The sequence below is a fragment of the Chlorocebus sabaeus genome, chromosome 26 (assembly GCF_047675955.1).
Source record: "Chlorocebus sabaeus isolate Y175 chromosome 26, mChlSab1.0.hap1, whole genome shotgun sequence".
Classification (NCBI taxonomy): Eukaryota; Metazoa; Chordata; class Mammalia; order Primates; family Cercopithecidae; genus Chlorocebus; species Chlorocebus sabaeus.
The window spans coordinates 13,859,999-13,887,178 of NC_132929.1; the positions used below are offsets into that span (position 1 = coordinate 13,859,999).

Consider the following 27,180-nt stretch of genomic DNA (forward strand, 5'->3'; position numbering starts at 1 on the left):
CTGCCATACGTGTTCTTCCCTTGGCTGATTTAATCTGTATCCTTTCCTTGTAATTAACCAGAACTATGAGTAGAATAGCCTTTAGTGAGTTCTGTGAGTCATTCTTGCAAATTATCAAAACTGAGGATGGTTTTGGGAACCCCCTGAACTTTTAGCTGGTATCAGAAGTGAGAACAGTCCTGGGTACTACACCCTCTACTTTGTTGTTAGCCTAAACTCTGAAATATCACAGCAACTAAAAAAAATTAAGATTTAAGATCAATATTTTGTTTCCTAAAAATGCAATGGCCTTTGACAATTTCCCACAAAACAGCCAACAGCCTCCAAACATGCTCTTAATTTATCCTCTCCCTTCTCTTCTGTCACTGTCCTATGTCTGCACTCCACTCCTCTTCCACCAAGAAATTATTATTTAATTTTAATGAAGTTCAGTTTTCTTATTTCTCTGGACTTTTGACTACTAATATTCATTTTCGTTGGAGTTTCACCTCCCAATTAAGAGTTATCTGTCTGGCCGGGCGCGGTGGCTGAAGCCTGTAATCCCAGCACTTTGGGAGGCGGAGACGGGCGGATCACAAGGTCAGGAGATGAAGACCATCCTGGCTAACACAGTGAAACCCCGTCTCTATTAAAAAATACAAAAAAAAATTAGCCGTGTGGTGGCGGGCGCCTGTAGTCCCAGCTACTCGGGAGGCTGAGGCAGGAGAATGGCGGGAACCCGGGAGGCAGAGCTTGCAGTGAGCTGAGATCGCGCTACTGCACTCCAGCCTGGGCCACAGAGCAAGACTCCGTCTCAAAAAAAAAAAAAGAGTTATCTGTCTTTCTTCTAGTTATTTACGTACACATTTAAAATTTTCTACTAAGAAAATGTTTTCTTTTAATAAACAAGTAAACTCCTCAAAAGCAGGCCCACATATTTTTCAGTCTTCACACGGACTTGCACATGAAAATGAAACTGTGTAGCCAGAACAACTAATTGAAAACAATTTATATTTGATAGGTTTTAGTATTCTCTTTTCTGACTTTTGACATTATTGACATAACTTACATCCTAGCTTCTAGTCCCCCAAAGTTTCTCTTCTGTTTCAAAATTTTCTTTAAACTTTGGCTGAGAAACTCTTTACATCCTGGCCCCCTCTTCCCCTCTTCTCTATAGCATTGTCTTCTTTTCTACTCGTTATTCTCTGCTCTTTTCTAAGTAAAACCTGCAATCCCATCTATGTTTCCTTGTCTTTTTCTCACAGAAGGTCTCCAATATTCTTTTTAAGACAGAATCAAAATCATCTACATCCACACAGCTTACTGACTATATTAACATGACTTTACTGCTTCAATGTGTTCATAAACATGATTTTACTATTCCAGGAAATTTGCTCGTAAAAATAAAAGTTACAAATGAATTTATTTTTTATTCCAGCAACTTCCTGAAATAACAGTCAATTCTTCAATAGAAAACATTAAATGATAATATATACCCCAAGATTCTTTGAACCCCTCCTCAGAATCCTCACCTCATTGTGTCCATTAACCCTAACCTGTTATATCATAATCCATATCCAACTCTAACCAAGCCCTGCATTGAAAGACCCACTTTCATCTAGGTGAGTCTCTAAAATTTCAATAAATTTCCTGACTTTGCCTTCCCTCTTTTGAGGCTCCATTAAGACTATATCTAGATTATGGACTCTCTTACCATGGTAAGTACAAACTCAGTTTTGTGCCATTACAGGTAGTTTGGCAATGTTTGGGGAAGCCAGTTTTCACCATAAAGCTCAGGAGAAGAATAAGATAACAAGCCATAATTTTCCTCTGTGATTGAATGTTTATATATGTGTTTTAGGTGGAGTGGGAGGCAGGGAAATGTGTTGTAGAGTGGTAGGGAAGAGAAAGAAATACACAGACAGGCCGGGGCACAGTGGCTCACGCCTATAATCCCAGCACTTTGGGAGGCCGAGGCGGGTGGATCATGAGGTCAGGAGATCAAGACCACGGTGAAACCCGGTCTCTACTAAAAATACAAAAAATTAGCCGGGCGTGGTGGCGGGCGCTTGTAGTCCCAGCTACTCGGGAGGCTGAGGCAGGAGAATGGCATGAACCCAGGAGGCGGAGCTTGTAGTAGCTGAGATCACACCACTGCACTCCAGCCTGGGTGACCCAGCGAGACTCCATCTCAAAAAAAAAAAAGAAAAGAAAAAAGAAATACACAGACATATGCCACTTTAAAATTTTAGCAGATTTCTATAACTAATGTCTCATTTGACCCTTATAACAATGCTATGTAATACACAGGACATATATTAGGGTCCTCATTTTTAAAGATGGAGACTCTAGACTCATGGGGTGACGTGAGATTAAGATTTGGGACACATAACATGAAACAGCTAGAGGAAATTTCTAAAGCAGAAGTCAGCAAACTGCAACTGCAAGCCAAATCCAGCCCTGAGGCCTGTTTATGTAAATAAAAGTATCTTGAATACAGCCATGCTCTTGTTTGTTTGCATAATTTCTATAGTCACTTTACTGCTATGATAGCATTGTTAAGTAGTTCTGACAGAGACCATACGGTGCACAAAGTCTAAAATATTTTCTGGATGGCCCTTTACAAAACAGGTTTGCCAATCCCTGTTCTAATGCAACACAACGTAAAGTTAACTTCCCCCAAAATGTAATAAAATTATTAAACTCTAAAGGCCTTGAAGATGTGAGTTTGATAGTTCTTCATCAGGCAAAGGGATATACGATAATATGAAGTGATAAATTACCAGGTTCTAAAGGGTTTCTAAATAACAGGAAAGAGTTCTCCTGGGAAGTTCTCAACCCAGACACAGATTGCACTGAGACTGTGAACTGAAATAGTGTAGGTAAAGGCCTATCATCCACCCAGCACCGTAGGCATCTATGCAGCAGCAAATAAGAAGAGAAATCGCCATAATAACAAAAATATTGTTGGTAAAACTTGAACTTTAAAGACATTGAGAAGAGAAAAGATCAAGAGAATGCTCTACAATTGCTGACTCAACAATAGCTAAGAAAGGAAACAACGCTGACACAGGCAGGCATGAATTGTTAGGAAACACATCAATAGCTTAATGAGTAATGGAGTTAGCTTTCCTAGAACACACAGAATGAGTTACGTCTGCGTTTTTGTTTTTCTTTTGCAACCTAAACTTCAGGCTCCTGACTGATCTCTCTGCTTTCGGGCTTGCTCCCCTGTATTTTACTCCCCAGACACAATTATCCTTTTACCACTGAAATTAGGTCACGTTAATACTTTGCTCAAAACCCTCCAGTGACTTCACATTTCACCAGACACTGATCGTTCTTGAAGCTAATAAATCTGCAGATTCAGGGTCCCTCACTGCACAGAGCTCTTCCAAGGCCCTGGAAGGGGTCTGGCCATGTGCTCATGCGGTCGTTTTTTTTTTTTTTTTTTTTTACTTTGCAAACATGAGATATTTTTACCAAAGCTCTTTATTTCTTATTTCCCTCTGTCACATTTCTCTTTAAGTCAAGTGGTGTGAGAATAGACATAGACACTCGCAGGCCCAGGGAAGGAGAAGTTGAATTAGAGAAGCATTTAGTTTGGGTTAGTAGGATGTATTATTGTGGTTCACAGTTACTTCACTGTAAAAATTTTCCTGGTGTTGGAATGGCTTCCAGGAATACTTCTGTCATCCTCTGTACCAATCTACGTTGTGACATTAAAGTTCATAGCCTAAGGTTATAAGATAGGAACTTGTCTTCATCATACCAGAAATATGTGGCTAGTAGAGGAAAAAAGGGGGTTGAAATATATGCAGCCAGAAGCTAGTATACAGAAAATTCCTACAAATCTTATGGTCATGTAAAGAAAGAAAGTTGAGAAAAGTTTTCTCAAATTGACAACAATTCTAAAAAACATACATATCATTAGCAATAATGAGTTATAAAATTAAAGAAAATTTTTTCCATGAAATCAACAATAAAAAGATAAATTTTGTACCAACAAGCTACAGGAAAGACTGAATTATCTTCAGTTCTTCCTATTGAAAATGATGTTAGAAAATAATATGAATAATCTAAGATATTTTAGTGTAAACTAATGAAGAGGGAAAAAGTAATGCAATTAGCTTTGTTTATACCTTTAAAGAAAAAAAAAAGGAGAAAAAAGTAATACAGAGAGGTGTCACAGTAAAATTATTATGGTTTGGGTTTGTTTTTGTTTTTTGGATTTTGTGGTATGTGTATATCTTTTAAAACTGATATTATTGTGATTTTTTTTCATTCCAAATAAATATTAGGTTTGTAGCTAATTTTGTATTATTTTACTCATAGAAAGCCTCAGGATTATAAGCTTCAAATGCGGGATCCATCCTTGATTTTCAGAGTTAAATATAAAGACTTTAAAACTGGCCTGTCAAGCCCCCATGATGACGGCTTGCTACTCTCTGACCCATCTCCAACATCCCACCCTTACTCACTCCATGCAAGCCACTGTAGCCACTTGCTGATCCCAGATCCTGCCCAGTACCTTCCTGCCACAGGACTTTTGCACTGGCTGTTTCCTCTGTATAATACTTTCCCCAGATATCACCATGACTTTTCTCTAACTTTCCTCAGGTCTCTGCTAACATATTACCATAACAGAGCAGCGTTCCCTGATGACCTATCTAAAATAACACTGTCCTCCAGCTCCCGCCACTTTCTATCGCCTTACATTGTCTTATGCTCCTTAACAATTAACACCATGTAATACTTTAGTTATTTATTACCAACTTCCCCAAGTAGAATGTAAGCTTTGAAAGGAAGGAGACTCATGTTTGCTGCTGTATCCCCAGGGCCTAGAGCAGTTCCTGGCTCATAGTTAGAACTTTAAATTCATTATTGAGTGAATGAATAAATGAACAAAAGAATGAATGAGTGCGGGGAATTATTAATGCCAGAATTTAAAGGGATTAGTAGTAAATACAAGACCAGATTGTGGCCATACTTTATTTCATTTGCAATTTGCTGTATGTAATATATAGTTTGATAAACTACATCTAACCCATTTGAGAGAAGCGTTTTAGTTCTTTTCAACTAGAACTTAACAGTTGCAAATAAAGAGGCCAAAGGAAGAACCTTTTCAAGTACTCCCGAGGACAAATAATTGAACTGTGTGGACACATCCTTATAGCTCTTTCTGTGACAGTAAAACAGGTAAGCAAATTTTTATCAACTAGTACCTCACTCAGGCCCATTCCTATTGCTTGATAACATCCCTTTTATAGTATCTTAATCTTGAAGTACCAATTGCCTTTTTAAAATATTCTTAAAATTGTGACTTACCTCTTATATAACTAAACACAAGAATTCACATCCTACAAGTTGGAAGGAGCATCAGAGATCACTGGGCCCGATGGTTCCCAAATCAGTTGAGTATTAGGAGGACCTGAGGAAATAAAAAATATATAGATTTCCTGCCCTGGAGCTGCTATAGCAGAATCTGATGGTGGAGCCTACAGAGCTATATTTTTTAACAGGCTCTCCTTATAATTTTTTTCAGCCTTCCTGACTCCCCAGTATTTGAGAACTACTGATCTTGTTTTAGCTTCTTATTGTGTTTCACAAATGGTGAAACTAGTATGTATACATAACCCTTGACTAGGAAATAGAAAAAAGGAATCTATTACCATCTAGATGGTGGTTCTCCATCTGACTGAACACACGGAATCACCTAAAAGGCTTATATTTTAATGGCTAGGCTCTCCTCCCGGTTGATGAAATTAGACTTTCTGAGTGAGACCTATAGCGCTGGTGTTTTTAAAGCTCTATGGTGATTCTAATGTTCAGCCAGGATTGAGGAACCCTGATCAAGAAGACAAGAATTTCAAGAAACACAGAAACTATATTTGTCTTTCTTCCTTAGGCACTTCCTACTTTCTGAGTCTGACATTCATATTTCCAAAAAGGCAACTTGGAGACATCCCCTCCTACTGAGGTTTTTACAGTTGAGAATCTTAGGTTCTAGAGAGAAACTTGCCCAAGATCAAATAATTAATTAGAGGCTGATTTAGAACCTGAACCCGGGTTTCTCATTTCCAGAGCTGATGCAACTTTTTACTACATCAAAATCTTCCTATTCACTGTATTTCATTTCATAAGCAAGTCTCTGTGATCTCAGAGAATCTTATTCAGTCTCCTGGTCATACTGGGATTCTTGCAGTGAATTACAGGCAGGAGTTAGTTATAAATTCAATGGTGGGCCAAATAAGCAGCTGCCCATGACACTCATCTACAACAGCATTTTCCAAACTTGCCTGGTCAAAAGATTCTTGTGGTGAAACTGTTAATAATACAGATTCCCAGATTTCTCCACTGAATATTTTGATTCAGTAGACTTAGGTCAGGATCTTGAAACACGTAAGTATGACCAAGGCTACAGATGATTCACATGCTTGGCAACTTTGGGAAAGACTATACTAAAATAATATTAAAACAAGTGATATTTTATTCCACTTAAACTGACTTCTACGTATGACTCTTTAGAGCAGGAGTTGGCAAATTTTTCTATAATGGGTCAGATGGAATTTGTTTAGGTTCTGCAGGCTGTGTGGTTTCTGTTGCAACTACTCAACTTGTTGAGTGGTAATGTGAAAGCAGCCATCAACTATATAGATGAACAGGAGTGGCTATATTCTACTAAAACCATTTACAAAAACAGGTAGTGGACTGGATTAGATGCACACACTATAATTTGGCAACTCCCTGATTTACATAATGATAAAAATATAAATTTTTAATTGTAACAGAAATATTTGCCTATAAGAAATAAAAATAAACAAAAATAGTGACTTAAATAAGGATTTCTTTCATCTTACATAACAAATTTAGACTTAGGTGATTGCTGTTGTAAGTTCAGCAATTTAATAACATGTCAAAAGTGGGACCATTTACCTGCAGAAACTTCTAGAAGGCATCTTCTTTTGTATTATTGGTTAGATTTGGATCACATGCCCACACCAGGTTTTATGACTAAGTTCACTGTTCCTGAAATCAAGGGAATTCTGTCCAAAAAGTGCTGGGGTGGTGAGCAGGGAGTGTGGAGGTAGATGACTAAGATCATTAATATGGAAGAAAGCTGGGTAAGTAGTGCTTTTAGGTAGCCAGCTCACAGTGCCTGCCACAGTCCAGCCCTTTAGCAATCTGACATCCACACACATCCTTCTTCCTACACATGCTGTTTTTAGGTGTACTTACCCTTCTCCCCAAGGGAGGAAAACTACAACATTCCTCTAACTACTACATTCACTTCCAAATCTAGTATCTCTAGGCAATGTTCAATCTTCATTTGGTCCAGAGATAAGTTCTTTTAGGTCTGGAAATTTTCTCCAAAAATCAGGTTTCCTGCTTCCAACACATCTAATATACAATTGTTGGAAAAGACTAAATATTTAATATTTGCTAGCATATACTTCATTCTGTTAGGAAGGCATAGTGAGAAATGCCTGCCCTCTCAATGAAGACAGTCTTTGATTAGTCAATCTGACAATTCCTGGTTCTATTCTTGATGAAAATCTCCAGATTTTTCTTCCATAGCCTCTGGTTCTTCCCTCTAGGAAGATATTCCTTAATCACTATTTTTAATGCCTGTTTCTGAAATGAGCATTCGAGAGAAAGTTCTCGAATGTTAGCAACCCCTGCATGTTTGTACAAATTCAGACAGCTAAAGATTGCCTTTGGAGTTCAATAATTACATGCAGTTGTTGGTGAGGCTTGGAGTATCTTTAGCAATAAAGGTCCTCTCAGAAACTTAGTAGATTTCGTCTATTTGTGTCTGGTCAATTCCTTGCATTAGTAACCACAGCTAAAGATCTCGTCTAGACAGTCTTTGAGGCTAAGAATCCTTGTCTCTCTGCAGCTAGATCCTGCGCTCTTCTAAATCCTCTGGTGTTTAACTCACACAATCAGGTTTTTGTGCTAAAAGATATCCAGTTTTATCAGTCTTAAAGATGCCACTTTCCCGCCTCTGCTTGTTTTAACTTGAGATATCAAAGACACCTTCTCCAGCCCTACAAAGTATGGAATTCTGTTCATTTCGACTGTTGGTCACATTTAGAAAGCATCTTTCTAAGCAGTCATACTTTCTTTCCTCTCAGATTAGAGATTACCTATCTAACTTAGTCCTCTCATAGTAGGACTTTTTTTGCTAACAGCCACTAAAATAACCCAACACACAGGAACATCCTGAATTTTTCCTTTCATTTCCCAGGCCACTCCAACCTCAGTCAACCTGTGGTCTGCATTATAAGATAGATCAGACCAATGGTTGCTTAAATATTTTGCTATACCGAAGGTTTTCCTGCCTGAGAGTTGAGTCTGTAACCTCCACTCTGACCTATCAAAAAGTGTGTTTCTGCAGTATTCCACTTCCAGGACCCAAATTCTGTATTGCTTCCAGCTATAAACCATTAAAACTCAATGAACTACAGTTGAAACAAATAAATATTTTTCTCTAACTAATCTATATAATTATAATTATATAGATTATAAACAAATAAATATAATTCTCTAATCTAGGTGTGAGTAGTAGCATTGGTTCCAAGGCAGCAAGGCCCTTAGTCAGCATTTCTGTGATTCTCAGGGCCTCCTGCTCATAGTCACAAGATGGTTGCAGCACATCATCACATCACCTTGGAAGGCAGGAAGCAGGTGACAATGCGATGCAGAGCTTTTCTTCTCAGCTTCTGTCTCTTATATCAAGAAGTAAAATTTTTCCCAAAGCCCCTCAACAGCCTTTTACTTAAATCTCATCGACCAGAATTGGATCATAAGCCTGCTCACCCTAGACTTGGGCATGCCTTCCATGGCATCAAAGGATCTGCACTGGGGGAAAAAAATTAGGGTCCCTTTAGCAAGGAATAATTAGTCAGTCAACAGTATCTGCCATAGACTGTCCCCAACAAAACTGACAGGAGCCCAAATGGAATTTTTAAAACTTAAGCTAAGACTGGGTGTGGTGGCTCACTCCTCTCATCCCAGCACTTTGGGAGGCCGAGGCGGGAGGATCACTTGATCCCAGGAGTTCAAGACCAGCCTGGGCAACATGACAAAACACCGTCCTCCCTCCCTCTCTCTCCCTCTCTCTCTCTCTCTCTCACACACACACACACACACACCCCAAAAACTTAGCCAGGCATGGTGGCTCACACCTGTTATCCCAGCTACTCAAGAGGCTGAGAGGTGGGACGATCACTTGAGCCCTGGAAATTGAGGCTGCAGTGAGCTGTGATCACATCACTGCACTCCAGACTGGGTCACAGAGCAAGATCTTGCCTCCAAAAAAAAAAAAATAATAATAATTAAACTAAAAACAAATAAAGTCTCCTCATAAACCTTTTCTTATGACACTGCAAATTGCACAGTACAACTACGGGCTGCACTGAAACTCTGAAAATGAGCTATACTCACCTTCCTTCCCTCCCTTCCTTCCTTTCTTCCTTCTTTCCTTCCTTTCTTCCTTCCTTTCTTTCTCTCCTTCTCTCTCTCTCCTTCTCTCCCTCTCTCCCTCTCTCTTTATCTCTTTCTTTCTTTCTGATTGTCTTTTTTTGACACAGGGTCTCACTCTGTTGCCCAGGCTAGAGTGCAGTGGCACAATCTTGGCTCACTGCAGCCTTGACCTCTTGGGCTCTAGTGATCCTCCCACCTCAGCCTCCCCAGTAGCTGAGACTGAGACTACAGGCATGTACCACCATGCCTGGCTAGTATCTTTTTTTTTTCTTTTTTTTTTTTTGAGACAAGGTTTTGCCATGTTGCCCAAGCTGGTCTTCAACATCTGGCCCCAGGTGATCTGCCCACCCTGGCCTCCCAAAGTTCTGGGATTGCAAGTATGAGCCACCATATCCGACCTTACATTCATTTTCTATTGCTGCATAACAAACTACCACAGAGTTAGCATCTTAAAACAATACTCATTTACTATCTCACAGTCTGTAAGCCAAAAGTCCAGAGGGCCTCTACTGGTTTCTGTAGATAGGGTCTCAGAAAGTTAAAATCAAAGCTGGACTCTGGGGTAGAATCCACTTACAAGCACATTCAAGTTGTTGGCAGAGTTTAGTTCCTTATGATCGGTAGGACTGAGGTCCCTGCTTTCCTTGCTCTTAGTGGGGAGTTGGTCACAGCTCCTAAAGGCTGATCTCTGCTCCTTGCATTGGCCTCTCTCATCTTCAAAGCCAGCAGTGGCATTCACATCCTTCCTTTGCTTCAAATTTCTGACTTTTTCCCCACGACCAGCTGGGGAACACTCTAAGTGGTAATATGGTTAGATTAGACCCACCCCGATAATCTCTTCTATGGTCCACTGATTAGTAACCGTAATTATACCTGCAAAACCTCTTTTGCCACATAAACCAATATAACCAGCACAGTGACACTGGGGGCAAGCGTCTTTGAGCCACCTTGGAATTCTGCCCATCACACAAGCAGTTAAAGAAGTGGCCCCAGTTAAATAATAGTTAAAACAGATATTTAAAGAGTATCAGTCCAAAGTCAGCAGCAAAGGCTGGTTGCATTTCATAGTTCCTGTACTGGGCCTGGCATATGAATACATATGCTAAACAAATATTTGTGGCTTACTGATCAAGTAAGCCTGGCATATAGGCTAAGCTGCCCATCCTAAGACAAGAATCGAGAGGTGACCATGCCCCTTATGTTTTATGAAGCCAGTACCACAGGGATGAGGGGTGGAGAGACAGGCAGATACCAGTGGAATGTCACCAAAAGGGCCAGAGAGTCAAGAGGAGCTAAACACAACCTGGGTATCTGTACTTTTTTTTTTTTCTTTTTAGACAGAGTCTTGCTCTGTTGCCCAGGCTGGAGTGCAGTGGCATGATCTTGGCTCACTGCAGCCTCGATTTCCCAAGTTTAAGCAATTCTTGTGTCTCAGCCTCCCAAGTAGCTGGGATTACAGGCATGTGCCATCACGCCGAGCTAATTTTTGTATTTTTAGTACAGACAGGGTTTCACCATGTTGGCCAGGCTGGTCTCGAGCTCCTGGCCTCAAGTGATCCATCTGCATCAGCCTCCCAAAGTGCTGGGATTACCGGTGTAACTCACCACGTCCTGCTGCTACGTGTACATTTTAAATAGACCTTAATATTTCATCCTTCCCCAAGCCCTAAAACAAACGGAGACAGTTCTTTTTCTCCACATTCCTCAGTCTGCATTTTGACCTTTGGGAACTCCCTTTCCCTTTCAGGGCTGCCCTTATGAATTGCTAAACTTAGCTAGATTCTACTGTCTGGGACTTTCCAGGGCTCAGCACTTTTCTAAAGATTAATCAACATGCAGGCCACTTTGCAAATCATCCTCTTAAAAGTTATCACCATCTTCTCTCTCACTCCTCTTGTAATCCACCTCACACATGCTCACACACACACCCGCACACACGCTCACGTATACACACACGCACTTCTGTCTCTCCACCCCAAGCCTAAGTTTCAGAATGCTTTTACAGCTGGTTTTGCTAGTGTATATATTCCACAATGTGGAAGGAGTTTCTTGCTTACTTTTTACAGTTTTGAAAAATGTATAACTAGGAATCTGTTGCCCAAACAGGCTGCAAATTCATATCCCTCTGGAGTTTTGTTTTGTTGTTTTTGTTTTCCCCGAATCTAGTTATTTTCACCACGGAGTTTTGTTTTTGTTTTATGTTTCTCCTCACGGGTTCCATGTTATCTTGCTATAAAATTCCCAGGGGTGTCCCCTAAGTCTATTGCCCTGGACATTCTAGGAACCCATGGAAAATATAGCTTATTTATAGTTCATCGCAAGTCAAGGTGAGGTTAATTAAACTATGTTGGTTGTAAGACAGGAGAATTAAATGGAAGGAAACAAATGGAGAGCAATTGGTGTCTGGGGCTAAGCAAGATATTTGCAAAGTATTGACAACCTAATCCACTACCTGAGACAAAGGGGACTGAGACACAAGACTGTCGACCTGTGGGAGAGAAGTGATACTTTACTATAGATGGACTTTCTAAGAAACCAATACCTTCGTCCTCAGGACCAACACAGAAACACTCAAATTCAATTCCTTTCATACAGGAGCCATTGATACCCAAAAGTGGAGCAGCCCTGGAGTTTTGTTTTAATTTCAAGATATTTCGATTTTACACCTTTAAGACCTCTAGTTACCTTAGAGAGCCCAAGTGCATTATGTATAATGTGCATGTGTCTCTGCAGACCACACAGTCCATTCTCAGGAATTCCTTAAATAAATGTTGGCCTCTGAGTCATTTCTTGATTTCACTTGCATATCTTCTTTTTTTAAGCCAGGCATTAAAAAGATGACATAGAAAAATTACAGAGTCAGCATATATTTGAATACTGGATAAAAGGGAAGAGGATGAAAAGGATTTTTCAAAGCTTCTAAAGAAAACAGAACTAGGTAATACATGATGTTGGACTTAGTCTAGTGATGTGGACATTTAATGAGAAATAGACATGAATAAAAATGGAATATAGTGGTAGAGTTGTGGCTTTTTGTCCTTATTTTGAAAATAAATTTTCAAAAGAGAACCCAAATACAAAAAGTATAAAAGTAAAGATTTTCTGGTTGAAACAAAGACAAGGAACCCAGAGCCCTATTCATTGTCTGAGCTTCATTTATCCTCCAAGTTTGTCCTGACTTAATTCTACAGAACTTTCAGAGATCTTTGGAGCATAGTTTGAAAATACACCATTATCTGATGGGTAAATTACCTGAAACTTTGACCCCATATAAGTTGCTTAATTTTTGACTGGCAACTGGGTAGTATGAAGGACAGTGAGAAATGTTTCACCAAAGCCATCTCAGGTGACATAGACATTGGAATATTAACACAAGGGAACAGTATATGTGGCCAGCACCTTTGAAAACCAACTTATATATTTAGTTTAAATGTAAGAAAATCTGCAGTAAAAACCTTGAGTGGTATTTCTTTGTCAAGGCAAGTGAAGATAAATCTGAGAAGAAAAAATAAAATGTGCAAACTCTCCCTGATTGCCTCATTTATTTTTTATAGTGTTGAATAATACACATGTATTTATACATATGTATATATTTGTGAACCACCTCAAGCTCTTTTTGGAAAGAGGTGAGAAATGGAAAATAGTCAAGGAGGAAGGAAAGACTTCAAAGGCAAGATGGAAAAGAAAAGCTAGGTGTGATAAAGATCCACGGGTCAAAATGGATAAATCTGGGGAGAATTCAGCCACTCACATTCATTAATTACTTATTAAACGCTGTGCTAAGGATCACATGCCAGGCCCTGGGGATACAAAGATGAGAGTACTGCCTCAGTGGAGCTGCCAAGCTGATAGTCCCTCCGTCTACAAAATGAGGCTAATAATAGTAATCAGTTCACAGGGTTGTTGTGAGGATTAAATGAGATGATCTGTGCAAACCATCTAGCATTTCTTAACTACATAATAAATCAACTACTTTTCTCCTTGTTTCTTTCTGATATTTCACTCTAAATTGGAGATGGAAACAGAAATTCATAAGAGTGTTTGGATTTTAATACACTCACACTCCAAATTTATTTTGAGCTACTCATGTTAGTAGCAGCAGAACATCTCTTTCTTCTTTTACTCCTAGTGTTAGAAAGCTTTAAGCAATGAATTGCAGTAGAGACGATAGGAGTAAAGTGTGAATGTATGCAAGAATATTTGAGAGAAGGAATAAAAATGGAAAATAAAGACCAAAGGGATGTGTACAATAATTGAAGAGTGGCCATTGTATCAGGACAATCTTCCAATTATCCATAAGGATCATTAAATAAGGGAAAGAAGAATCAGCCAGCTAGTGTAGCTCCAGGTCAGTCTCCAGGCCTATTCAGAGGTTTGGAGTACATTGGAATTACAAATCAATGCAGATTCAAGTCATGCCTCCCTGATCAGCGCCAGGTACCAAACCTCAGCATCAACAAGATGGGCCCAGATTCACTTGGATCTCTGTAAGGCCGCCTAGCTCATGGAGGCACTCTAGATGAGTCTAGATAGAGGACAGATATGTTAAGATTTTGTTTTTGTTTTTGTTTTTTGTTTCTGTTTTTCAGACCCAGTGCGGAGGCTCATGCCTGTAATCCCAGCACTTTGGGAGGCCGAGGCAGGAGGATAGCTTGAGCCCAAGAGTTTGAGACCAGCCTGAGCAACACAGTGCGACCTCCATTTCTACAAAAAAATTAAAATAAAAATAAATTAGATGGGTGTGGTGGTGTGTGCCTCTCGTCCCAGCTACTCAGGAGGCTAAGGTGGGAAGATCGCTTGAGCCCAGGAGGGCAAGGCTGTAGTGAGCCGTGATCACACCACTGCACTCCAGCACTGCGTGACAGAATGAGATCTGGTCTCAGAAAAAAAAAAAAAGAAAAAGAAAAAAAGTTTTTTTTGAAAAAGAAGAAAAAGGAGGGCAGTCATTATGGAGCAGCAGAGTAAATAAAATCCTAAACACCTGTCCCCAGACCTCAATCAATGGTAAACAGTTGGCCACTGCTTGCTGTCCTTAATTTTAACTTTTTTTTCTTTTCTAGTGAAGAAAATGTCCCCTGATAGAAGAAATGACTGATGACATAAGGAAAGTGCTAAATCAATAACCAATCATTCCTCTTCCTCCTTCAGCTGTGTAGCAGGCTCCTCTTATAAACCTCTGCAAAGTTCTACTTGAAAAGCTGTGGTTTCATTTCAAAGGAAACCAACAATCGGGGGATCTCTATGGGAAAATCTCTTCCCTGTGTCTTCTTTAGACTCTTCAAAAAGGAGAGAGAGCACAAAAAAAGAAAATACAGAAGTAAATAGGTTTCAAGTACATCAAGAATCACAGTTTCTAAAAAGGCTAGTGAAAGGTCAATGACTTCAGACTCAAGAAATCCATTTCTAATGTTTCTTCAGCTGTGACTCATTGTGAAATGTTGAGGAGGGTCACAGAAGCCTCCAGTCCTCGGTTTCCCCAGTTGTAAAACATAGATTTGAATAAGTGGCCAGTCCACATTATATCTGATGTGCTTTCAGGGACTCAAAACAAGAATCATAAATATGTAAAATACAAAGATGAGGTGTTGCCTGTGGAGAAACACTAAACTAGCAGAAAAAGAAACATCACATTTGTGTGCTAATTGGGTATTCCAGATTAAAGTAATTTGTTAAAAATTATTGGAAGAAAAATCCACAATTTGGCAATAAAAAGGATTTCTGTAAGAAGAGACAGACAAGATCATAACAGATTCAGTGACTCTAGGTTACTCAGCCAAATTAAAATGTTCTCCTTTCATCCTTGAAGGGAAATCCTTGAGAAGTTTGTGGACCGTCACCATCTGTTCAGCAAAACATGCATCAACATAATATTTTCCACATGTTTTTTGTTTTCTTTTTAATTTTGCAAACGGAGATTAATCTTTTCCTAGTCAGAATGTTTTACTATAACCATTGTCAGAGGAAGTTAGTGGAAACTCGGTTTTGATCCCACTTCTCTCCCTACCCACTTGCCACCATTTGCGTTTTCTATGGTGAAGTATGGATTAAAGCTGAGGAGAAACTAATAATTCACCTCCTTTGCAGATCATGACAAGTCTATATTTCATAAAACTGGAGAAATCCTGCTCTGAAGCCCATTTTTCATGCAGCCACAAAGTCATCTCTTTCTTCTCATCAGAACTCCATAGCGACTTCCATCAATAGCTGGATCGAGGGCAAGAGTGCCATCATCACCTGGGGACTCACTCTTCGCTGTGCCATGCCAGTCAACTCTTCCCTTCCCTACTATCCTTCTTCCACCACCATTCCCCTCTGCCTGTCATGTCAGTTTGCAGTTGGTCAATGAGTGCTTTCCAAGCCCCGGCTCTGTGCCCAGCATCATGCAAAGCCTAAATGGACATGGACAACAGTCTTAAACGACTTCCTACCCACAAGCAGCTCACAAACTTGTTGGGAAGAAAATAGAACAAGGAGAAGAAAAGAGTGTAAAAGCATCCACTGTGACATGGTAAAAATGATGTTGACAATAATAATGATGGTGATGGGATCTAACTCCTCTATTTTACCTGTAACTTGTCTTCCAAGTTTCTACACATTGGTTGGCCAGAGGAAAATTAACTTTGAATTCCATCTAGTCAAAAGTCTAGTCTGGTTCAATAATTTTAGTAGTCCCTTTAAGAAATGCTCAGCTGTGTGATACTCACTTTCCAAAAAGCTTAAATCTTAGAAAACAGTTCCCTTGTCCATTTAGGTGGGTTTGTGCAATGCTGATCAAAGTTTGGTCCATCTATGACCTCTGATATTACTGTCACTCCCAAAGCGAGGTTTATTTCCACCTAGATGCAATACTCATAAAGAAAGAAAACCACTAAGTGATGTGTTAATAACAGGTATAGCAAGCACCACTGTTATTTTAAACAAGTAAAAGGAAACCCAAAGAGACTGGCAATACAAGAAGTGCTATGGGCTAAACTGTGTCCTCACAAAAATTCATATAGTGAAGCCCTAATGTCCAGTACCAGGACCTCAGAATGTGACAGTATTCAGAGATAGGGCTTTAAAGAGGCAATGAAGTTAAAACGAAGTCATTGATGTGAGGCTCTAATTCAATGACTTATAAGAAGAGGAAATCCAGACACAGATGGGCACGGAGGAAAGATCACATTAAGACAGAAAAAGAAGATGGCCGCCTACGAGCCTAAGAGAGAAGCCTCGGGAGAAACCAATCCTGATGACACCTTGATCTCAGATGGCTGGCCTTTAAAATTGTGAGAAATTAACTGTCTGTTGTTTAAGCCACCCAGTCTGTGGTACTTTGTTGTGACAACCCTAACAAGCTAATACAATAAACAGTCTCTAAAAAACATCTCTCTGTGAATGACACAAGAACCCAGCATTCTGTTTTTCTCACTGACATTTTTGCTGTTTTAATTACTAAAATGATGTCTGCCATAAAAAAATGTTTAAGAATGTTTGTTGACCTAATAAGTGGATACTATCTTTGTAGTTAATTCACGATACAATTTTAATACATTTTACCAGCCTAAATAGAAAAATCAAACTGAAAACGTAACTTCCTCATTAAACAAAAAGCATTCTAAATAAACATGCTAGGTAATTTCTAACAATAATGTTTTAAAATTGTTTAAAGGTCAAAATAGCAACAAGTCACAAAAGTCATCATTTCTACAAAGCCTTATGTGTTACTTCGTTGAGATGCAAGTTTCAAATTATGGAGAGGTAGATGACTGATAAAAGGATTTTATCTTAATTTTCATTTATGTTTCCATAGCCAGAGTCTTCCTAAGATTCAATACTTCGTTTTGTTTCCTATCATCTCAGTGATCTCTTCCAAATCCTGCTGAAGTTGTTAGAAGTAAAATTATCTCCATCTTATACATGGGAAAAGTAAACTGGCCAAAGAATTTCCTAGAGAATAGGCCCACAGAGAAGGCAGTTAAACCAGGATGGAGAGAGTTAAACATATACACCTAGGGGAGGCGGAGAAGAGAAGGGAACATGAGGTGACCTGAAAATGAGCCCAGTATTTGAAGATCTCCCAACATGAGTCTGATCACATTTATAGCCCACCAATTTAGAGCCTTTTCAAATTCCATTCAAAAGGGGTTTTCCTGACGTATCTGCAAAACCTAACAAGAAGGCCCTGTCCTCTGTGTAAGCAGGTCTTCATACGTGCATATATTCATTTATTCATTCATTCTGTAACTACTTACTGAGCATCTACTACATGCGAGGCATTCCTATCAGCCCTGGAGGTGAGATCATGAGTAAAACAGACAGCAATGTCCCTCCCCTCATGGAGTTTACATATTAGTAGTGGGGACAGAAAATTAAAAAAAATAAATAAGTAAAATACGTGTCAGTATTAAGTACCATGAGAAAAAATTAAACAGGGATGAAAAATATAAAATGTAAGGATGGTTGAAATATTCGGTCAGCCAGGAAAGGTGTCATGAAGTTGAGTTAGGAAACTGACTACATGCGAAACATTTAAACACCACCTTACCTTCTCAAACAGTATTCTGAGTTCCAGATTCAAGCAGCCTGGTTTCCATTTCTTTCCTGGCACCACTTCTTACGTATTGTGAGAAAATTGCCTAATTTTCTGTCTCAATTTCTTTATCTGTAAAATGGGGATAATTTTTTTAACTAGCAGAGTTGTGAAGAGTCAATGTAAAAACAAAACAAAACACATTAAGGGCTTAAAACAGTGCCTGATGTATAAGAACTCAATAAATATTCGGTTTTGTAATTGCTTTTTTTATTATTTTATTTTTTACTTTCTATGATCCGATCTCAAGATTGTTAAAATGGGACTCATAAGGCCAGGCTTCACTGAATTTTAGCGGGAATCTCATGAGACAAGATGAAGAGCCCTTTGAGTCTGGATCATAGTAAGCACTAAATGTATGCTTCCTGCTCCTGTTATCATTGTAACCAGGTAACATTTTTGTTTTCTTAACAATTGCAACAGTATTTGGCTTGGAAAAATAGCCATTGGGAATAGAAGGTTCGATCCTGAGGACATGGACATATGTCCACAATAATCTTAGCATAAAAGAAAAGAGAGATAGTTAAGCTTCTCTGCACTTGAAAACAAGAGGATGGGGGTATTAGGAGAAAAAAAAAAAAGCAGAAGGGAAAAAGCGGAAGGAGAGAGGCACCAAGAAGCTGGGGATTTTATAGGATGAGGGAAGGGTATGTATTCTCTAAGGATGGGATAGTGGAGAAACATTTTACAAATAAAGATGAGTGAAGTTAAATTTGAAATTATTTTTGTTTCAACATGAACTGCACTTCTGTCTGCCCGTGCCACCAAAATTTTTAAATAAATACATGATACTCACAAGTGCTTTGTAGGGTCTTTTGTGTAAATTAGATGTGCCAAAAGTGACCATGAAAATGTGGACTTCACAGAATTTGGAGAAAACTTAGGGAGGACTTTGAACTTCTACAGGGAATGAATAGAGTTTGAGACAATCCTACCTAGTTCTTTGATACCTGCATAACAAGATTAATGTTAGTAATACTAATTCAATCAGAGAAGCAAAACCATTAGGAAGTGTGTGTGTGTGTGTGTGTGTGTGTGTGTGTGTGTGTGTGTGTTTTGATCGGGAGGAATGGGTTTCTTATGGAGATTTGACCTGACACAATGGGGGCTGGTTAAGCAGTCCTTGTGAGGCTGTTGTCTTTGTGCACGATGCTGGAGCTTGAAGTCCACAGCATGGGTCTTCAGGAAGAGAAGATAAGATATAAAGTAGGAGTGAGCAAGTACAATCCGGAATTTACAAGGACAGAGACAGACTGCAACCCGTATCAGTTATAATCGCCTCTAACCTTGATGATGTGGGCATCATGCCTGAAGGAGCCAAGGCTCTTTGTCACGGAGCTAAATACACATGTGGCCCAAGAGTCAGAAAACTGAAGGGAGGATCCCAGAAAGGTGGAGAATTTTTAGGCCAAGCTAAAGCTGTAATTCTAATCAAACTAAATTCAATATATTTATTAATAAATCTTAATTAAAATTCCCTAATGTTTTAAAATCAAAGATAAGTTATTATCTCTGGTAATTGCCCCTTCTGGCTACTTCACTCTCAATGATGAAAGCCTGGGGTTGGATAGAGAAATCAGAAAAGGCAAGAAAGGGAAATGTCCTATTGATGACCACATCCAATGCTCACTTTAATTTCTTTAAGCCCCCAGGATAATACTGTTTTGTTGTCTTCGATTTTCGTTTTCTATAAGCTAATGGCCCTTCACCTATTTATGCCTAGTGTTCCATTATTGGAAGGCTAAGCACGTGGGAATTGTTTATATCCTACTGCTCAAGGTCATCACCAAGGTCTGATTCCAAAAATTTCAAAGATTGTAACCTCAGGCATAAATGGGTTAATTGGAAGAGGAATCCCCAGTCCATCTGTACGTTCTGGTACAGGGAAAAATAATAGGCAAATCAGTACCTAATTTTCTGACAGAGAAAATCCATTACAAGGATGGTTGCTTTTGAAAGTATCTCAATAGGAGTCATATCAAGTCTTCTCATTTCAATGACTAGAAAAATGAATAAACTCTGGCTAGACAACTCATGAAATTATCCATCCCTGCATCATCCATCAGTCAGATGATACTGTCCCAAGCTATAGTCACTGTATAATATTCATATAAAACTTCAGCCTCGTGGAAGAAAATAAATCAAGTTTTTATGCCATCACTATTTCCTAATAAAGATTATACACCTTGAGACTGTGAAAGAATAGGGGTAATTTTTCATTGTTCCTTTAAATATACATTTCTATGTGTACAAATACACAAGCATATTAAATATATTATTTTCATTAAAATAACTTTCTCATATCAGTTGAATATTTGGAGCCAGGTAAGCAAAGCTAAAATGCAAATGTGGTCCACCATAGTAAGACAAGCCATTCTACTTACGGGGTGACCTTAAATAAAAATTTCCCAGGCGTGGTAGGAAAGCAAGTGCTGATTTTTCCATCTTCTTGCTAAGTGAACATTGCTCACTCCCAGTACCATGTTTCAAAGACCAACGGGCAAATATCCAATTCTCCCAATTGTTCATTTTTCTAGAAAAATAGAGATTACAACAGAGACCACCCAACTGCAATCAATTACAATGTAGATGATGATGATGATGATTGATTGATGACCATGATATCCAGCATTTTGATGATGCATTTTTACACATGTAGCTATTAATTTTGACTAAAACTACTTTTTATATACCATTATCTTCTGTGATGTCATGAAAAGGCTAAGTACAGCACTCCAAGTACCGGTGGACTGGGGATTTTTTAAGAAAGGGAGGAAAGGTACAGAAACAGATGCAGGAACTCTGGGTCAACCAGACCAGCAGTCAGGGGGTGTCTGAGGGTTTCAGCCCTCATCACTCCCACCACCATAACTCCCATTCACCCTTTAAAGTTCTATTTTATCTTTACTGTTATTCTTCTAATATCAGCACTATTCTCTATGAATGAATCCTTCTTATCGTGCAGCCAAAACTTATATTACTTGGGTACAGAGAACAATCACATAATACCACAAGTCTCCTTCCAGCAAAATAGTTAAAAGTACATTCTTTTTCATTTAAACTTAAACAGCCTCATCTGACTTTTTCTTTTCTTTTCTTTTCTTTCTTTTTTTTTTTTTTTTTTTTTTTTTGATGGCAGCAAACACTGGATCTGCCTCAAGCAGATTCCTTGGCTGCCCAGCAAACTTACACCAGTCCACAGAGGCCCTGAAACCTCTGACAGGCAAGTAATAAGCAGCATGAAAATGGAACTAATGATCCACAGCCCCAGTGCTTTGTTTCCAGAAGCAACTGGTGTCCGCTTTCAGAATCTCTGAGAATGGAAATGATGGGAAATAGTAAGGGAAGCTATGTGGTCCAGAAAAAAAATAGTTGTGGACCTGAATGGCTTGCCATTATTACATTTCCCTATTGGGCCAGCATACTGCCTCTTTGCAGTTTGCCAGATTTCGCCTAACCTCATCCACATTTAAAAGTCTATGGAAAAACAGGAGGGCCTTTCAGGGGGAAATTCATTCATGTTTGGATTCAGGCAGATTTAGGAACCTTTAATAGCACTGTAATTACCCTGCAGGGCACACCACAGAGCAGCCAGCAAGCTCTCCCTCAATGGACACAAAATTTCCTCTGGAATTTACAGAGCAGAAACCTTAAACACACATCGCCATAAGAACCAGATTACATAATGTCTCCATCACCCTCCTGACAGCTACAATTATGAGTCAATCCCTGGTTTAAATATGAAACCGGAAGCTCCGTGTTTCCCCTCTGACTATGTGGCAGGCTAAGTTGAGCTCTTCGGGGCTGTCAGTTTGGAGATCTGAGCTGCTCCCACAGTCACTAATTTAGCATGAGACCAAATGACGGGGTAATTAAAAGCAGCACCGCAGAGACCCGCTCCAGGACCAGATGTTCTCCTTGTTTAATCATTGCCCACATAAGGAACAGAAATAGCCCCCTCCTTTAATTTTTCCTTTTCTTTATCCTCTCCAGATAATTTCCGGCTTCTGATCTTTCAATCCCACAAAATAAAATAAAAATAAAAGCCCCATTAGGAAAGATGACATGTTATTGAACATATGACTGTAAGTTGCAATGCACTCTTGTAGTCTCCTCTTTGTACTTCTTGAAGCATTCCAGCTCATAAGACATTAAGTTGCCCTGGCAACCTCACATGACTAACAGCTCCAGAGAGCCCCACCTAACTGCAAGGGCTCATTTAAGTCAACATGGGCCACCCCAGCACTTAGTAGCCTAGGGCTGAGTAAATAGCCTTGCTTTTTGGTTTTTTAGGACAGGCTGGAGGAGGCGGCCCCTCCCCTTTTATTGCCCCAAACACAGGATAAATAAGTCTCCACCCTAACTTCTCCAGGAACTTGACTAAAAGGGCCATGGGTCATCTGGCAAATCAAGGCGAGGTCTTCTCTTCACGTTTCTGGCTTCTGGACAAATAAGGCAGAAGAAAAGGGAAGTTGAGCTAATAATGTATACTTTCTAAAAATGGAAAAGCAGTATGCAATATAGCTATCTCAATCTTATCAAATCTGACAAGGCAGCTTTCCTATGTCCCTTGGGATCCAGAGTCTGGTCTCTATCTACATAGCAGGGTCCCCTGGCATTAAAGCACTAGAGGCCTTGAGGACAGTCTTGGAAATCAGGAGAATAGAGATCCAACTCTAATTCCACCGTTTGTGACAACAGACAAGCCGCATTACCTCTCTGAGGTAATTTCTTAATTGGCAGTATGGAATGACAATCCTTGTTTTTATGTCTTCTGGGACCTGTCTCTGCAAACGTTCTCCTCATCCACAATTCCCAAGCACGTGGAGTTCTAGGTTCTTAAGATAAAAGGTGCTAATGAATTGTGAGTATTTCCAGATAAATAGGTATAGTCTTTTCAAAAAAAACAAGTAAATCAAAATTTATAAAACATGATCACTTGAGATTGACTTTATGAAGGTAATCAGACAAGAACCTTTGATCCTTGCTTTCCTTAATCCCTTCTGAATCATTGATTATTTGCTAGCATCAGGTAGATCGACTCAAGTCACTGCCTAGTAATGACCAATCTGAAATGAGGATAAAGGTGCTCTACAAAAGCATATTGTAAATCAGAAAGAAACAGAAATACTCAATGATTTGATGAAAACTCACTAGTTCTGTACAGGGAGGGAACCACAACTGTTACTACTATACAACTTTTGTTCTACCCTGGACTCACCTCCCATGTGAGAGTTTTAAGTGGGTTGTATTCACCTGGTTAAATAGACAAGCATGGGACAGTCTGAAAAAGAGTCTCCACTTTCAGGGATGATACCCACATCAAGACAAAATGATGACTAGAATAACAGCCAAACCGACCCACAGGACAAGAAACAAAGTTGTGGTCAGCCGTGTTTGGCATATTGCCCCTGACACAAACAAGGAATCATGGGGGTCCCATCTTTAAACAGACTTTATATTACTCACCATCTGATCAGTGTGATTGTGTGTGTGTGTGTGTGTGTGTGTGTGTGTGTGATGTAAGAGTGAGGGGAGAAGACAGGAGTGTGCATTTGCTTACCGAGGCATTACTTGAGTGGTATTTCCTGCAGACATGTGGAGGTATATTTAAGGTAGCAAGTACTCTAATATCTCATGTTTATCAACTTCCTGATTGGGATGCAAAAGTGTATTGGATTTTCTCAGTGGAAAACATATTCGTGTATTCCAGACCTCAGAGGAAAACAATGAAATAGAAGTCTAAACCAGGCCCAAAATAACAAGAACCATGGAGACACATTAGAGCAACGTATAAGAAACAATGATGTCCATCATGCATGGCCACTGCTCTTCCCTCCCTGCTTCCCTGGGGTGTTTAAAGAATCAGTGATTGACTAGGCACACTTCTTACGAATATAAAACATCATTCATGTTTGCCAGTATTAACCATCCACTCACTTGGAAAAAGTGACTCCTCCACCTGAGTGCTGCGCTCTCCTTTGGGTCATTTCAGGAAACACTTGTAGCATGTTTGTGCTCTCAGAAATGTTTTCCAACCCTTTCCTTCGAACTTCTCCTGAACTTATGCCTCGCCCGAGGACCCCAAAGACCTACTATGCTCTCCCTATTTCTTATTTAGATTTATAAGGAACAGAAAACAGCCAGCAAGTTAGTATCAATCCCTACACTCCTGAATGTATTCGTTCATTCATTCGACATATTTGTTGAACCCTTATCAGGGCCAGGGACTGCTCTGGGCACAAGAGATACAGAAAAAAAGACAGGTTTGGCTGGGTGCAGTGGCTCCCTCCTGTAATTGGAGCCCTTCAGGAGGCCAAGGTGGGGTGGCAGGATAGCTTGAGGCCAGGATACTGTAGGCTGCGATGATTGCACACTACACTCTAGCCTGGGAGAGCGTGCAGGCTCTGTCTTCGTTTGTTGTTGTTGTTTTGTTGCTGTTGTTGTTTAAAGGTTCACGTTCTCAAGGAGGCATACACTAGTGGAAAGACACATTAGACAATTAGCCCTAGTAAAAAGTGACACAAAGGCAACCAAACAGAGGTCCCAATAGGATCTTTTTGTTTACTCCAGTCCCACATATCTTCCACGTGTGCAGGTATATAAAGTGTCCACCTCCAACTTAGAAAGAATTCCACAAGCACTCAGAACTTCATGACATTCGTTGTCTGGCTTTGTGATATTCACTTTAACATACGACAAATATTAAGCTCAGAGAGGCTATGTGGATTTTCTGAGGTCACACAGTTGTCTCAATGGAAAAAGTAGGGAAATGTTATAAAATAATACGAGTATCAAAATAGCTGTCCCCTCGTCGTCCTTCAACACTTGCAGGTTACATCACTTTGCAGGTCTGGCTGTGACATCACTTCTGGATATGCGACACAGCCCACCCCACCACTGAGAAAATGGAAAATGCTGAGCGGTAACCTCAGAAACAACTTCCTCCTGCAAACGCAATTTCTTTTCCGCCTAAACCTTTACAGCAGGGAAGGTAGGTGTAAGGCGCACCAAAGAGCCTTTCAAAGTAGGAACCCCGGCCTGCAGGTCAGCCTGGATGGTGTCCAGATTGGGTCCCACCCCTAGTGAAAACCAATCTGTTTCTGGGTACGCTTTTCTGATGTTACAGAACGTCTGCGAGAGAGGGAGCTCAAGTTCCTGCCTGCTCCCGAAGTAACCCGGCCCACAAAGGTGCACACACACGTCCGAGACAGAAAAAAGCTTGCCGGTCGTTCCCTCCTCCCAGGCCTGCAATGAAATACGCTTTAATTGCATCAAAGGGTTCTTCTCAATGGGGTTTCAGAGGCGCGAGAGCGGCGTTCCCAGCGAGGGTTCCTTTCCGGCTGGCCAGCATTCCTCAGCGCTGCGCGGGGAAGGGGATGGGGCTCCTTGGGCAGGGCCTGAGGCTCATTTCCATTCCTGTCGCATACAGCCTCTGTTGTGCGGGCTGGGCCTGCAGAGGGTAGCCGCGGCTGCCTACGAACAAAGCCCCATTCATCCCCAGGGACGCTTCCTCCCCGCCGGCCCGCGGCCGCAGATGGGCTGGCCTGGGCACGCCATCCTGCAACCCGGGCGCGCGGCCCGGCCTGGCGCGCACAGGGCTCCGATTCAGGACGCCGGGGCTGGCCGGGGCGACCCGGGCTGCTTTTTCAGCAGGCTCCACAATGAGGATGGGCTGAAACTCGCTTTCATTTCTGGGCCGGGGACAGGCAGACACTGAGTCCTTTCAGCCGGGAAATCCTCAGTTTACTCACGGCTCGTTGGGAGCGAAGATGTCAATTTCCACTGCCCTCTCCCGGCCGCCCCCACCCCTGCCCCCTCGGGATGGTACGGTCCGAAGTTTCCCAAGTTGTGAGAGGACTTTGTTTCTCCTCTGTGGCCTCTGAAATCCCGACGAAAGGGTCATTTCCTGACTTTTGTGTCTCTTCAATCCAGTGCCTTGAACGTTCTTACCCTCTTGTTGTGACTGAGTGCTTAATTGCAAGGCTGCTCCCTAACTTTTTTTCAGAGCTGTAACATTCCTCTAGGTTCAAGTTTGGGACCGTGGCTTCACAACAAAGACCGGTTTTTTCCTCCCCCTCCTCACTCCTGGGAAAAAGAAAAAAAGGAAAAGAAAGAAAGCAAAATGCGTTTGTTCAGCAGCAACCATGTTCACAGATTTCGAGCACGTATCCTCCGGCCCCACACGTTAGACCAACAACAGGTTAATGCCACGGAGCGCTCTAACGCCAAATCGAAGAGCTACAGTCTCACTTTTTCTTAAGTCTCAGGCAGCTGGGGGAGTTGGGGCAGTGTGTGCTTAATTTCTGGTCCACAATCTAAAACAGAAACAGCCTCCAGATCTACATTCCTAGGCTCTGGCTTAAACAGGGAATGGCAGAATCAAAGAACACCAGATATAGGAAGACTTATCAACCCTAATGCATTCATTGTACAGATAAGAAGCAGATAAGATCTAAGAGGGGAAGTGACTTGTCCACCCTCCAAAAGAAGCTGGTTCATCCCAGTAAAAATTGCCTCAAACAAACTTAAAAATCATTGTCAAAAAGAAAACCTCCAAGAAAAAAGTGGTGTTCAAAAATATGTTTTCTTTTCTCCTTTTGTGTCAGAAAAAGTTGTCTCTGAGTTGGTGGGAAAAGGGTGGGAACCCAGGTTTGAAATGAGGATTAGAAAAAAACCTTCAAGTATCTTTCCAAAGAATGCTCTCTGTGTTTCTTTCACTTCCTGCATTTTGAACATTGCTACTCTCTCTCTTCAAAGTACAGTCATTCCCCCGTATCCGTTGGGATTGGTTCCAGGACACACCCCCACCCATAACCCAAACCTTGGGTGCTGAAGTCCCTTACGTAAAATGCAACATATTTGTATATAACCTATGCACATCCACCCTTATCCTTTACTTCGTCTCTAAATTACCTACAATGCCTTAAACAATGCCTACACATCACTCAGTTCTCCTGGATTCAATGTAGTACTTTGTGTGGGGGGCAAATTCACGGTTTGCTTTTTGGAACTTTGTGGAATTTATTTTCTGAATATTTTTTATCTGCGGTTGGTTGAGTCCATGGATGCAGAACTGACAGATACAGAGGGCCGACTGTATTGCGTCCTTGGTGTGGCTAAAAAAAATACAACAAAAT

At 40.4% G+C, this 27,180-nt stretch overlaps 1 long non-coding RNA gene across 1 annotated transcript in view; it reads right to left on the reverse strand.

Annotated features, from left to right (window-relative positions):
• LOC103245872 (uncharacterized) overlaps nucleotides 1-26,680 on the reverse strand; it is an 89,946-nt gene extending 63,266 nt beyond the window's left edge. The window contains exons 1-3 of the long non-coding RNA XR_005244274.2: nucleotides 23,981-26,680; nucleotides 17,996-18,112; nucleotides 5,308-5,410 (exon numbers count right to left, since the gene is read on the reverse strand). This is a non-coding gene — a long non-coding RNA (uncharacterized lncRNA). The remainder of the gene's footprint in view (nucleotides 1-5,307; nucleotides 5,411-17,995; nucleotides 18,113-23,980) is intronic.
• Nucleotides 26,681-27,180: the final 500 nt, after the last annotated feature.